This window comes from Pseudorca crassidens, chromosome 13, assembly GCF_039906515.1.
Source record: "Pseudorca crassidens isolate mPseCra1 chromosome 13, mPseCra1.hap1, whole genome shotgun sequence".
Taxonomy (NCBI): Eukaryota; Metazoa; Chordata; class Mammalia; order Artiodactyla; family Delphinidae; genus Pseudorca; species Pseudorca crassidens.
In genome coordinates this window covers 74,795,832-74,811,157 of record NC_090308.1, presented here as the reverse complement: position 1 = coordinate 74,811,157, position 15,326 = coordinate 74,795,832, and positions in this window count along the sequence as shown.

Sequence of the window (15,326 nt, the reverse complement as noted above, 5' to 3'; positions counted from 1 at the left end):
AAAGTTAATGAGGATGTTTTCCTCCTTAGGTTGAAAAAGAAAGGAAATGCAAGACTGGCAATTCAGATACCTTTCAGTGGCATTTATGGATATAACCTGTCTGGTATGGATATAACCTGTATGTTATGTAGTAGAATTTCTGCTGGGTGTTCATCACCATTACTTCTTACCCAACTGGATAGTGAAAGAATCACTCACCCCCCACAAAACCGTCTCCTTTCTTTTCCTTCATAATTTCTCAATAGCACTTGAAAACTTCATCAACTCCCTTTAATTTCATGTCCATTACTAATTTATTGCTAAATCTCACTCCTTCTTTCTCACCACATTGCCACTAAGCTTATCACGTTCAATTGTTCCTCTCCGTCTTTCTCCTTGACCACCTAGAAAGCCAACGATATTTTCTCCATTATTAAAGCTACTCAATATTCTTCCAGATAAAATAACCATCCATACATTTAACATTTCCCACCTCGATTAATGTAAACTTCTCCAGTTGGCCTTACTTATAAATCACTCCCATTCACCAAAAATTATTTTCCGTCTTTGTTCTTATAAGAACATAACCTTTACCGGCCCCCTCTTTTGTTAATTCCACTCCCATGATCTTCATTATCTTGTGAATCTAGTTTGGCACGTGTGTCTCTTGCAATCTGACTTGGCTAATGTTTTAAGTTTTCAGGCGCAAAGGAGCCAAATCTGAGAGGACGTTGCTCTCTGTGTAGCTATCCTCCTGAAATCGTTGCTCCTCTGTCCATTTCAGAGAGTAGCATCACACATTCACGAATTTACCAAACCCGAGGCTTGGAAGCCAGGGGATGTGTTCTGTCCTGGTCGTCTGTGTACCCGGGCGCTTAGCACAGGTGCCGGTACAGAGATGCCACACCTTCCACCTGATGACCTGCTGGGGTCTGGGGACAGAAAGAGGAGGGAGAAGCTGCCTAGGGCAGTGTGAAAAGGACAACTAATGGGTCACTGTGTTGAGTGCCAAGATGGAAGCACCAACAAACTCCCGGGGAAGCTCAGAGAAAAGACCTGCCTGGGAGGGTTAGCAAAGGTTTCAGGAAGAACGCGCCGTGGGAATGGGGCCTTAAAGGAGTTTTTGCCAGAAGGGGATCTAAGCAGAATAGTCCCCTCAGCTCTCGAAGCAAATTTAAAAACAGCAGCCTAATAAGAGCGAACATTCTGGGGTCTAGGCCTGTCTCTGGTATTTTACAGTCATGTGATCTTGGGCATGACACTTACGTGTGTTCCAATTTCCTATCTTTTAAATGAGAATGACCCTAATGACATCCCTCTCAAAACTTCTGCAAGGATCATATGAACCCATGCCTGTGCAAAGTCACTTGTAAATTCTAAAACACTATATGGAAATTGCTTAAGTGTGATTTTTGGCTGCACCAAAAATCACACATGGGACCCTAGTTCCCCGACCAGGGATTGAACCCAGACCCCCTGCATTTGAAGCGCAGCGTCTTAACCACTGGACCACTAGGGAATTCCCCTGCTGTACATATGGTGTGAAAGCTTCTTTTCCCTGTTTGAAAGCCAACAGATAATAGTTATGGTTACAAATGATTTTAATAATTTACAATGTATATTATTATATACTGTATGTAATTAAGATGATCATGATTTAAAAAATCAAACTGCAGGGGGAGAAAAGCACATTATTTAGAATTATGGAAGCAAATATGAGAGGAAATACCTGAGACTATATGCCTTTGGGGAGAGGGCTTTGGGTAATGTGTAGCAGGGAGCTGTTAAGACTACTCGTCTTATCAGACAGAGAAAGACAAATATATGATATCACTTTTATATGGAATCTAAAAAAATGATACAAACGGACTTATTTACAAAACAGAAATAGACTCATAGATGTAGAAAACAAACTTGTGTTTACCAGAGGGGACATCAGTGTTAGGGGGTTGGGGGGATGGGGAGGGATAAATTAGGAGTTTGGACTTAACATACACACTACTGTATATAAAATAGATAAACAACAAGGACCTGCTGTAGAGCACAGGGAACTCTACTCACTATCTTGTAATAACTTATAACGGAAAAGAATCTGAAAAAGAATATGTATATGTTTATATATATATATATATAAATATATACATATATGTAGAGCTGAATCACTCTGCTGTACACCTGAAACTAACACAACATTGTAAATTATACTTCAATAAAAAAATCTATTATTTTAAAAAAAGTGACTGTTTGACTTTCAAAACATTTGATTAAAAACAATAAAGTAAATTAAAATTTAAAAGTTAGAGTGGAGAAACATACAGAAGGAAGTTTATCTGTGATCTCAAGCCTGCCATTCCATCCTAACCCCAAAGAAGAACACAGACTCCACCCCTTGGGGCCTGACCTCACACCCAGACTCCCACCCTGACTTCACAGGGGCGGTGACCGAGGCCCTAGCATGGTATTTCTCAGTGTTGGCTGTACTCTGCTCTCAGAGGGTATGGAGTCATTATTAGTTGTCACAATGACCAGAGTGGGGAGTGGGGGGAGGGGGGGCGGTCCAGAGGGATGACTGGCATTTTCTGGGCAGGAACCAGGGATGACAGACATCCTGCAATGTGTGACAGTCCCGCACAACATAGCATCGTCCTGCATCTCTCACGATGTGCACATGTCCGCCTGGACATTCATGTAGATTAAAAAAAAAAATCCTGTTTATAAGTTCTAAGCCTAGAACCTAACTGTTTTAACATATGCACAATGAGTATTCTGAATACTTTTTGCACGATTTTAAACACTGTCCTTAGCTTGAAACTTTAACAAGCATTGTGCGCCATTTCAGGAAATCACATGGCCAACAGCAACGCCATTTATAGTGTCTGAGTCTCCAATGCAAATGCAGCTGTTGCCTCACTGTGGTTCCATGCTCCCATATATTTATCTCCCATTTTAAAGTCTCAAATGTAAAGGAAATATGTTAACTCACTGAATATGTCTTACGTTTCTTAGACCTGAACTTATTTTATGCATCTACCTGTCTTCTTGTGAAGTCACTCCCAAACATTTACATACTGAAATACATAGTTTATTATAAATTGCTTTGATTTAAATTCTTTATTTTATGGTTAGAGCAGTCTATTGAGGTTTTTTAAAACTGAGGTATAACTGACATACAGTATTAGTTTCAGGTGCACAACATAACAATTCTATATTTGTATTCATTGCGACATGGTCACCACAATAAGTCTAGTTAATGTCCTTCACCATATACACAGTCACGGACATGTTTTTTTTTTTTTCCTTGTGATGAGGACTTTTAAGATCTACCCTCTTAGAAACTTTGAAATATGCAATATACTATAATTAACTATAGTCACAATACTGTACACAATATTCCCATGATTTACTTTTTAATAGCTGGCTGGAAGACTATACATTTTGACCCCTTGGCCCATACACACACACACACACACACACACACACACACACACACACACACACACACACTGCAACCACCAATCTGTTCTGTTCTCTGTATCTATGACCTTGGTTTTTCTTCTTGTTGTTGCTTGTTTTTTAGATTCCACATATAAGTGAGATCATATGGTATCCGTCTTTCTCCGTCTGACTTATTTCACTTAGCATAATACCCTCCAAGTCCATCCACGCTGTCACAAATGGCAAGATTTCATTCTTTTTATGGCTGACTAGTATTCCATTCCAATATACCACATCTTCTTTATCCATTCATCCATCAATGGACACTTATCTTAGCTATTGTAAATAATGCTGCAGTGAACATGATAATGATGCATGTATCTTTTCAAGATATTGTTTTTGTTTCCTTCAGATAAGTACCTAGAAGTAGAAATGCGGGAACACGTAGTAGTTCCATTTTTAATTTTTTTTTTTTTTTTTTTTTTTTTTTTTGCGGTACGCGGGCCTCTCACTGTTGTGGCCTCTCCCGTTGCGGAGCACAGGCTCCGGACGCGCAGTCCCAGGGGCCATGGCCCACGGGCCCAGCCGCTCCGAGGCACGCGGGATCCTCCCAGACCGGGGCACGAACCCGCGTCCCCTGCATCGGCAGGCGGACTCCCAACCACTGCGTCACCAGGGAAGCCCTCAATTTTTAATTTTTTGAGGAACCTCCATACTGTTCTCCATAGTGGCTGCACCAATTTACATTCCCACCAACGATGTTAATCTTTGAATGCCTGTAGGCATGTTATATAGTCTAGGAGCTTTAGTTTGGTAAAAGGAATGTTAAAAAATATTTGTTATACAAAGTGGGTGGGTCTGATAGGGTTGAATACAACTATTCAACTGAAGGCCTGAAAGTTCTTTGTGTTAGACCTGGGTCCCTCCTGCCACGGCTTAATGCCATTTTCCATTTTCAGTCTTCTTTCCTCTCCCTTTGGAGCTGGAAAAGAACTCCTGAAAATGACCTTAACATTTTCTTTCTTTTTTTATGTCCCAAAGTGTAAATGATGTAATATCTTATGCTCACTAGGTTCGGCATTACAAAGCCTTTTTGGGTATAAATATAATTTCACATGGCTCAAAGTTCAAAATCCACATTCCTGTGGAATCAGCCAAAAGATGGCAGCAGTTTTTCTTCGGTCTTTTCACTGCAGCCTGTCTTGAGTGTCCCTGACCAGCTGCAGGAGGGTTCCTGCTTCGTGATCTGGGGGGCCTCATGAGTCTCCACCCCCAGAGCTGGGCCGGCTACACTGCGCATTCTGCCCTTCGCACTGCTAATTCACCAAGCTAATTAGGCTAGTTAAGGGTCCATAAAGGCAGAAATCTGGTGGAGTTTAGTCTCATTCATTTCTTTCAGAAAAATTTGCAAGGAAGCTCCTGTCAGCTTTTGGAACGGGAACAGAATCTCACAGGCTTGGCATGAGAAACAGTTGAAGGCGCCAACCTTCCAGGCCAAAGATTCTAGTCACAAAGAGTCCCAATTCAACTTTTTCCCTTGAGGCGAACTTCAAAGTATGCAGGAATCAAAAACTCATATAATGAAAATAAACCCAGGGATAACACACTTAGCTAAGACTTGCTGGAAACACATTTCTCTCACTGTACCTCAATTCTCTCTGCCTACAGAACTGCCTCCTGGCACCTAATTACTTATAAGAAAGACAAAGGCAGCTTTTCTGATGGTCACTCACTTTATTCCACTCGCGCCTGCAAAGTTTCTTGTGTTTAAAATTTTTTATTAAATGACGTTATATAGCTTACTACGTGCCTGGCACTGTTCTGAGCACTTGAAAGATATTAATTAATTTAATCCTCATAACAGCCCAATGAGATTGACACTTTTATTATTCTTATTATATAGATGAGGAAACCTGTATACACCATTTCCTATTTTCCTTTGGTGGTTGTGTTTTCTTTCTTTCTTTCTTTTTGTGGTGGTGGGGGGGGTGGTTTCTTCTTTATCCTGCATAAGGTTTTAGGACTATGCCTAATTATGTTCTGGAATCAATTTTTTATAATCATTGAAAAAAATTGGAAAATGAGGATAGTACAGATCAGAGCAAAGCATTATCTCAAAACACAATGTTTGAAGTTGTGGGGGTGTTTTTTTTGGTTTTTTTCTGTTTTTTTAGGTGAAATATAAGCCACGTAAGGAATTCCACAGAAGAGCCCAAACTAAAACGTCTTAGAGATTCTTTCGGCCACTAGGCTCACGTTAGCAGAATAAAGCAGCACCAGAGGTTTAATCTCTTGGATTTCTCTTGTTTTTATGTGCTCTTGGCATTGCCCAATTTTCCTCCCACTAGTGAATCACTTACCTCCAGGCTTTTTGGGGGGATGGCCAGGGAAGAATAGCACCGTCACAACCTGTGTCAGGGCATTGCTCACACATCAACGCACATATTCAAAGAGCAAATGCCCAACTTCATGACTACTGCAGAGGGTCATTCACACTTTTGGCTTGCATCTATATAGTACCATCTATCTGGAAGCTTTTGTGATGATTTGATTAAAATGAATGCACATTCAGCTAGCTGGTTTACAAGATTACCAACATGCTTGCAAAGTCTTGACATTTGTGGCCTGTTAAAATTAAACCTTTCCTATTGAAGTGTTTTGAATTCTGCAAAAGAAGAGTATTCAGAGCTTGTTGGATAGATCTTCTTCCCTCATATAATTTCTTTAGGTTATTGAAATTTTTACCATCCTGATTTTTGAATTCTGAAGCACATGCCATTTTGATTTGGATTATTGTCAACCAGCAATTAGTAGAGAGAGGTACGGGACTGCTCTCTCTTTTAAAGCATTTTTTCCATGCCACTGACATTTTATAGCAAGCCTCCTATTAACTGGGATGGTTAGAGAATGTGGAGGTCTTGTTACTTGGACAACGGAAAAGTTTATGAGAAAGCCCATTCTGTTAGAACTCTTTACAAAATTAATTAGTCCACTTAATGACCTTAGAAAACAAAGTGTGTAGTATCAAACACCACTGAATCTTTCTTTCAGGGGTTGGTGTCTTGTTTTGCCTCAGGGTCTTCATTCTGAAGGTCCATTATTATTGTACAGAACTGCAGTTAGAGAATGGAGGAGACAGGACCCAACTTGGACCTACCGACTTGGGAATTCTTTTCAGAATTCTGGAATTATATCCCTGAGATAATAAGCTTGTTTCCTTATCAGCAAGATGCACAAACTCTGGTGCAGCCTGGCAAGGATTAAATGCTTAGTTTCACCATTTACTCACTGTGTAACCTTGGGCAAGAGAGTTATCTGTTCCTAAGTTTTTCTAATCTATAAAATAGGCAAATGGTTGTGCCCATCACAACTCATTCATGCTCATGTTAGGAGTAATAAATATTCACACAAAAATACAAAGGAGAACGCCTGTGCCCTAGGCAGCCAAACTGCAAGGTCTAAGGGCACGGTCCCCAGGACTATCTCTACTTCTGACACCAACCTCACCTCCGAACAACTGCGGGTTCAGGGGGTTCTCAAAGCCAACCCCAGGTTTGGTAATGGGACAGACTTCACTTAAGTCAATTATACTCATGGTTACAGTTTATGACAGGAAAGGGTTACAAATCAGAACCTGCTAAAGGAAGAGCCACATATGGAAGAGTCTAGGAGGGTTCCAAAGGCAAAGCTTTCATTGTTCTCAGGAAGCACTGAAGTCCCGGTACTGAGGTCTGACAATACACAGGGAGTATTACTAGCCTGAGGTGTTCACCAGGGCTTTGGTGTACAGAGTTCTTATTGGGGCTTCATTATATAGGCATGTTTGATGGACTGATTGCCCATGTGCTGGGACTTGGTCTCCAGTCTCCCCACCCCCAGTTTGGACCGAAACCACATGGCCCAGGGGCCCACCCTGAATAACAAAGATACTCCTACCACTTGGGAAATTTCAAGGGTTTAAAGGTTCCACCTCAGGAGCTGGAGACAAAGGCCAAATTCTTTACTGCACAGTCTGGCAGAGAGTAAGTACTCTCTGAATATGTATGATTACTATTACAATATAAGGAACACCTGTATTCCCACCACTAGATCCAATAATTAACATTTTGCCATATTTGTAGTATCTGTGTAGATAAATATATGTGTACAAATGGATGTATATACATGTATTATATATACATTATATATGTTAAATATACATTATTATGTATACATATACATTATATGTATAATAGATACACTATATATAATACTTATCTTTAAACAATTCAGATCTAGATCTAGATATATTTCTAGATCTGAATTGTTTGAAAATAAGTTGTAGCTCTTACAAACCTTCATCCCTAAAGAAAAACTTTAGTACACATTTTCTAAGAGTAACTGCAATACCATATTTCACCTTAGAAAACGAACTATAGTTCCCTCTGCAACATCCAGCCTACATTCTGCTTAAAGGGAAAATATGAGTGAGGTGAGGAATCCAGTTAGTCGTCAGGCGTTTTTTTCCCTGAACTGCACCCTCATTCTGTCTTGCCCCTGTGGAAGACTCTCTGGTGGCTCTGTGTTTCAAGGCTAAGCACTGGTGACCACCATGCAAGGCCTCTCTGACGGTGTGGACGTCACATTCCCAGCCTACAATAGCACATTCCCACAAACACTGACATAACGTTTCCCGAGTGCCTAATGTGTACCAGGCCTCGCCCAGTTCCCGCTGCTTCCCACCAGCAACCCTCCTCTCCAGTCATGGTGTCTTCCCATCTTCCCACACATACTGCGCACATTAATAGCTGAGAGGAGCCAACCTCTCACCGAGGCCTTGAGAAGTCCCTTGGTGCACTAGTCTTCAAATTGTGTCCCATGGGTTCAGCCAACGAGCCTTAGGAGCTGCCCAAAGAGGCGAGGTGATGGCCACGAGGGTGGGTCATACCTCTCTTGCAGTTGCCTCCACCACCATCAAAAAAGAATTATTGGTATCCTATTGCTTTGAAAAATGGTTTAAAAAGCCATCAATCAAATCTGACCTATCATTTTACAGAAGAAATGGAAGCAGGAGACAGTGAATCTATTTGCTCAGGTATCCAAAACATGGTTTTGGGAGATGAATCTACTCCAGGTATATCTGACCACACATACTTCCCTCTAGCCTTTAAAAAGGTTGTTCCCTGTCTGACAAGTCCTCCTGCTACTCCTGGACTCATCCAGACCTCCTTCAAATATTGGGAGCATATGTGCTTTCTCCACTATAATCCTTCCACAGATGCTCAAAATGGTTCCCTGCTCTGGTCTCCTAGAGCCTTGTTAGACTGAACTGCACACGTTTAATACTTGATTTTTTACTCTGGAGTCTTTTCTTTTATGCATTTTAGTTTTGCTTCCCTTTAAAGTCAGTAGTACTTTCACAGAGTTGGCTAAACAACTTGGACTTTTCATTTAGTTCACCTAAACATGTAATAAACATTCATTGAGTAACTCCTATGCACCAGGCACAAGAATATAAGAATGCTTTGGAGAATAGATGAAGGACTTGCCTCTAGAGGCTCAAATTCTACTTGAAGAAACAGACAAGGGAACATGATATTACAGTACCAGACAGAATGGAATCAGTATAAAACACAGGTCAAGAAGGTGCTCTAAGAATGCAAGAGGCAAAGCAACTCATTGTGACAGAAAAGATCAGTCAAATGTCCATTTGTTTCTCTCCATCATGGGTACAGTATAGCCACTCACTAGCTATGGATTAACTGAGGATTTTATACAATTTGATGAATCAGTATTCAATTCACTGTAAAAAAAAAAAAGAACCAAAAACCAAAAAAACAACCTAGAAGTTCATATGGCCAAAGGCCTGTCTGGAATCATAAGAATGAAGGCCCAAATTACATCTCTTCTTGGGATTGTTATCAATTCTTTAGCAAAGTACTAGAACACAGGAGCTGCTCAACAGTCACTGGTTAAATGCAGTTCATGGGGGCTTTGTATATGCTAAGTAAACCAGTTTTTAAGAGTATCGTTCATTATCAATTACTCAAGTTGAGTTCCACCAGAAAGAATGAATGCAGGGACCTCCTTGGTGATGCAGTGGTTAAGAATCTGCCTTCCAATGCAGGAGACATGGGTTCGATCCCTGGTCCGGGAAGATCCCACATGCCGCGGAGCAACTAAGCCTGTGTGCCACAACTACTGAGCCTGCACTCTAGAGCCCACGAGCCACAACTACTAAGCCCGAGTGCCACAACTACTGAAGCCCGCGTGCCTGGAGCCCGTGCTCTGCAACAAGAGAAGCCACCACAATGAGAAGCCCGCACACCACAACGAAGAATAGCCCCTGCTCACTCCAACTAGAGAAAGCCCAAACGAGCAACCAAGACCCAATGCAGCCAAAATTTAAAAAAAAAAAAAAAAATTAAATTAAAAAAATCAATGTACTTAATAGGAGCAACAAAGAAAAAATTTAAAAAACAAACAAAACAAAACAAAAAGAATGAATGCACATTGTAAAATTTTATCTTATCCTGATTTAGATCCTACTATGAGAAGACCTTAAAAATTTCACAGGAAAAAAAAAGCAATTCTTCTGGAATTCAAAGGAGACTTGGCTCTAAGAACAAAACTACATAAGATACCTATAAAGGTCAGTCCCGTCTCTGAGGCTTCCTTCCTCCCATCCTCCACTCTCCCCAAATTCTGTTTTACCTTTCAAGTCACTCCAATTCCACAGGTCATTTGTGTGACAGACTGGAGTCTTCTAGTCCTAAAAGACATCAGTGGAAGAGCCACAGGAAGTACTCAAGACCAATTATTTCCTGGAAGTACAACTAAACATTTATGCCAAGTCCAAAGAGTCACTTTTCACAGGCATTCTATAGCAACCAGGTAAATAATATTTAAAAAATGCTATTTAATAAGTTAACTTACTTAGTTTTATGTGTTTGTGGCTAAAATCTGTTCTCAACATGAAATCCATTAGAGTAATTATATGCAGGTTTTACTGTGGAAAATGTTAGGGTTTGGTAATGGCTCTTATAAATACACATTTATTTGTGTTACTAAGTAACTAATAATGTTGGCTTCCCTGCTAGACTCTAAGCTCCGTAAGAGCAGGACACTGACCTTCTCACCACTGCATCCCCAATGCCTTGCAAAATGCCCAGCATTTAGATGTTCAGGATATTTTTGATGAATACATGAATGTGGAAGACAGACTTTGGTGCAATCCTGAAGTGTTCTTTGCCCTGCAAACATAGTTATTACGGGTCAGGATGAACACACAGAAGATACACTAATCAAATTTTCACAAGGGGGAAAAACTAAGGATAAGGATTGGTTGAACCATGTGAAACTGCTGTTTTTGAAGGTCCAAAGAGAAAATAAGATAGGCATTTCACATAGTTCAGCATAATTGATTGTTTTGAAACTCTTCTCTCATTTCTCAACCAGTCTGAATTTATGAGACTAATTTAAATACATTACGTTTTTAAAAGAGCTCTATGTCTTATCTTTATAGATGAGTTTGAGAAACCAAGGTGTTTCCAAGGGGATGTGACAGATGTCTTCAAACGTTTGAAGGATCACTAGATGAAGAATCAGTTCTATACGTGCCCGATCCCAGGAGACCTGGCGTCAACAGTTGGCAGCTACAAGGATACAGTTCTCAGCTCAAAAATAAGAAAGTACTTTGTAACTCTCAGGGCTGTTTGGGTGATAACTTCATGACTGGAGGAATTCAATAAGTCTGAGAAACTGTTTGTGCTGTTGTAAAGGGGAATCTAAACTCCCTCTGAGGGCAACAAGATGACCTCAGGGGTTCTTCCATCTTCAGAGTTGATGACTTGGCTTCAGGGAACTCAGTGAGACCCGTCAACCTAGGTCCAGGTGTATTTATCTCTAAATGAATATTCCCTGTTCAATTATTAAGTAATTTGTGATCTAGAAAGAAAGGTATTATAGAACAAGGTGTAATTTTTCTAGAAAGGTGAAGTTGGGTCTAAATTAAAAGTAAATACTTGCGTACACAGGTCGAACTAGTATTGTCCTAAGAATAGTACCACAACCAACAGAAAGATGTTCTTAAAATGATGGTATTGGTGTTTTAAAAGGCTTTAGCTTTAAATACAAACTAAACGAAATAAAGATGGTTTAATTTTTGCATTAATTCCAAGGAATACGAGCATGAATTGCGATTTGTTTGGGTTACACTGTCCAATTAGCTTAATTTGGAGACAAACAGAGCAATGGTATAGCCCTGAGCTTGGTTCTTCCCTGTTTATTGAAGACCATACTCAGTTCAACAAATACTTATTGTGTCTCTACTATGTATCACAGAGGTGAATGAGACAATGCTCACTGCCCTCTAGGGGCTAACATCTCACCTGCTCCATGGTTTGACTCAATACTTCCTGAACACTTATTTTGCACCGTTTAACACTTTTAACACCCCATAAAGTAAGTACTGTTTTTATTCTCATTTATAGATGGGAACTCTAAGATATGCAGAGTATAGGCTAAGTAATCTGTCCATGGTCATATAGCCAGTAAGAAACAAAGAAAGGATTTGAACCTAGGCAGCATGGTTTCAGTTTACAAGCTTAACCATTATATTATATTGCCTTTGACATGAAGCACAATCTTTCTTTTGCACAAAGGAGACTCACTGACCCAAGACTGACTGCCTATGACAGACATACATGATCTATACGCAAGGCCTACAAGGCCTGTTTGTATTCATCCAATTTCAATTCACCTGGCATTTATGGAAAACCTACTGCACTTGAGGCACGACACTACGTGATTCCACAGTGACTATCTCATTCAACCCTAACAGCTTTGTCAAACAGATATTATCTCTATTTTAATGATGAGAAACAGAGGCAGAAGTTAAATGACCTTACTGGGTTCACACAATTAGTGACAAATGGGGCTGAGATGTAAACCCAGGCCTCCTGATTCTAAGTCCTGTGCTTTCAGTAGCTTTGTAAATGTCATTTTTAAAAGTGTACAAGTCAGTGGTTTTTAGTATAGTTACAAGGATGTACAACCATCGCCAATAATTCCAGAACCTTTTCATTATCCCCCCAGAAGAAACTCAGTTCCCAGTAAGTCACTTCCCACTCTCCCCTCCCCCTACCTACTGGCCTCCATGAATCTACTTTCTGCCATGATGAATTTGCCAATTTTGGACATTATCTATGCAGGTAATCATATAATAAGTGGCTTTTGTGACTGCCTTCTTTTACTTAGCATGTTCTCAAAGTTCATCCTTGTGGTATGAATATACATAGGTATGTTCATCCTATCTGTCAGTACTTCATTCTTTTTTACGTCTGAATAATATTCCACTGTGATGTACTACATTTTGTTTATCCATTCATCAGTGAATGGACATCTGGACTGTTTCCACTTTTGGGAAAATAAAAAATACTGCTGTAAACATTCATGCACAAGTTTTTGGGTGAATACGTTTTCAATTCTCTTGGGTATATACCTAGGAGTAGAATTGCTGGTTCATTTGGTAACTGTTTAACTTTTTGAGGAGTTTCCAAACTGTTCTCCAAAGATGCTGCACCATTTTCTCACCAGCAATAAGTGAAGGCTTCCATTTCTCCATGTCCTCTCCAACACACTTATTTTCCATTTTTTTAAAACAACAGTCATCGTAATGAGTGTAAAGTGTTGTCTCTTTATGGGTTGGATTTGCATTTCCCTAATGACTAATAATTTTCAGCATCCTTTCATTTGTATGTTGACTATTGCTATATGTTTCTGGAGAAAAGCCTATTCAAATCCTTTGCCCATTTAAAATTTTTAATTGTTTATTGTTGGATTGTAAGAGTTCCTTATATGTTCTGGATACTAGGCTCTTATCAGATTTTGCAAGTATTTTCCCCCATTCCGCGGACTGTCCCTTTACTTTCTTGAAGTTTTTAATCTGATGTCCAATTTATCTATTTTTTATTTGGTTGCTTGCGTTTTTGGTGTCACACCTAAGAAACCACTGCCTAATTCAAGGTCATGAAGTTCTAAAACTGGGCTTTCGCTTTCTTCTCTCTCACAAGGGAGAGATATATAATCACAAGTTCCCTTTGCAGTTTTAAAAGAGCCTGACCCTCTATTTGGCATTGGAAAAACAGGCTTATTTTTACCGAGACATAGGAACATTAGATTAAAATAATTACAGAATTCACAAATTTTCTCCCAAATTAATTTATGAAAAGTGACATTAAATAAATTGTGCCTATTTATTATTATCTTAATCATTATAATTATTGCAAGATATTTATATCAATGTTCTGAAAAAAACAATAGAAAATAATAATGGAAGTTTAGAACTCACGATTAAGAGAGAAGGATTCAAAGAAGAGAGACGTTAGCATAGGTGACAGCTAAATGTTGAGATGGCCTCCCTGTGACTGCTGGGATTGGCAACCTGAGGGACAATATTTGTACCTCTAGCTAAGAGTAACGTCTCCTAAAATTTGGGGACAGGGAAAAAAATGGTTTCATAACCTTGTTTCAAACTCCTTAATTATGTAAATGTACATTCAAGACTTTATGAAACAGTTCACCTACCGTTGGGCCAATGTATCTTGACTTTATTTCACGCTATCTTTTCACAGAACGTAAAAGTGAGAATTTCAGAATCACTTGCTTCTCAAAGCCCACTCTTTTCTTTTTTTTAATTTTTATTTTATATTGGAGTAGAGTTGATTAACAATGATGTGTTAGTTACAGGTATACAGCAAAGTGATTCAGTATTGGATACCATACAAGTATCCATTCTTTTGCCAATTCTTTCCCCATTTAGATTATTACAGAATATTGAGCCAAGCTCCCTGTGTTATACAGTAGGTCCTTGTTGGTTATCATTTTATTTTTTTTTTATTACTTATTTTTTTGTTGAGATTTTTTTTTTATTTACTTTGTATTTGGCTGCATTGGGTCTTCGTTGCTGCGTGCAGGCTTTCTTTACTTGTGGCGAGCGGGGGCTAACTCTTTGTTGAGGTGCATGGGCTTCTCATTGCGGTGGCTTCTCTTATTGAGGAGCACAGGCTCTAGGCGTGTGGGCTTCAGTAGTTGTGGCATGTGGGCTCAGAAGTTGTGGCTCGCGGGCCCTAGAGCGCAGGCTCAGTAGTTGTAGTGCACGGGCTTAGTTGCTCCGCAGCATGTGGGATCTTCCTGGACTCGGGCTCGAACCCGTGTCCCCTGCATTGGCAGGTGGATTCTTAACCATTGCACCACCAGGGAGCCCTGGTTATCTATTTTAAATAGTGTGTACATGTCAATCCCAAACTCCCAATCTATCCGTCCCCCACTCACCCCTTTCCCCCGGTAACCCTAAGGTCGTCAAAGCCCACTCTTCTTCCACCACGATCCATGGGCCAGCCTCAGGGAGAATTTTAGGACTACCACTCATGACTGGACAAGCAGTGCATTGCTCAGGAACCGGGCATTGGACTCGAAGCCACTGTAGATTCATAGCAGGTTAGCAGACAGGTATTTTGGAGAACACATATTTTTCTAACTTGAATACATCCACCAAAGGGGTAGGCAGCGTGGCAGTGGATGGGATTCCCAGACCTTCTATGTATTTGCAGGCAGTGTATCTATACCCTTGGCAGTGTACCCTTCAGGTCTTCAAGTTCTCGGGAACCAGTGTGGGCCTTCTGGCTATTTTGGTAGCTGTCTGCTCTATAGTATTCCCTTGCTTTGTCAATGTGGCAGTGATAATACCCATAAGCTTTAAGAGACATATACCAATGGCCTACAGACCACTGATCTTCGTGTGTCTGAATTAAAAGTAATGGCTCGGTGGTCACTGTAAATAATAATGATTTAAAACACACTGATTCCCCAATATAAAAATAGAAAAATATCACAATTTACAGACGAAATTCAAATGACATTCAACTATGAAA